Below are 723 nucleotides of genomic sequence, written 5' to 3' on the forward strand. Positions count from 1 at the left end.
GTAGAAATTAAAAAACGATCGCATTTGAAGAAAAAGAAAGTGCTGTTCGATCAAAATAACGCACTATCTCACATTTTGGTCGCTGTGGTAAAAATTTATGAATTGCAGTTCAAATTGATTGACTACCCACTCAAATTGATTGACTATTCACCAGACCTGGATCGCTCCCAGCGACTTTTTTCTGTTTCCTAGACTTAAAGTTTGATTCGGAGGACAGAAATTTTCATCGAACGAGTAGATCATCGCATCTGTAGAAGTCTATTGTGCAGAGTAAAACACCAACTATTATTTAGATGGGTTAAAGGAGAGCATCGCTGGGAAAAGTGTATCGACTTAAAAAGAGACTATGTTGAAAAACAAAATAAAGTTGACCAAAAAAGTATTTACTTCTATGTTAGGCTCAAAACTTTTCAAACGTTCCTCGTACTTCAGATTGTCTAGATAGAATCGTATATAGTTAATAGGCTAATTAAAAAGTTAAATTCTATCGTTTTTGACTTTAACGGAACAGTTAATTAATAAAAAAATTTTATATAATGTAACGTAAATTATTCAAGAAATTATTTAGAATTCAGTATTTAACTAATATTTGTTGATATAAGCAAAATAAATAATTACTCGACCAAAATTCCGGGTTCTTCTCTTCTTTGATTATACGAATGAACAGGCAAACCTAAATGGTTCTTGACTTTGTGCTTGTAATAAATATGCATGAAAATGTGG

The sequence above is a fragment of the Trachymyrmex septentrionalis genome, unplaced genomic scaffold (genome assembly GCF_001594115.1).
Source record: "Trachymyrmex septentrionalis isolate Tsep2-gDNA-1 unplaced genomic scaffold, Tsep1.0 scaffold29, whole genome shotgun sequence".
Classification (NCBI taxonomy): Eukaryota; Metazoa; Arthropoda; class Insecta; order Hymenoptera; family Formicidae; genus Trachymyrmex; species Trachymyrmex septentrionalis.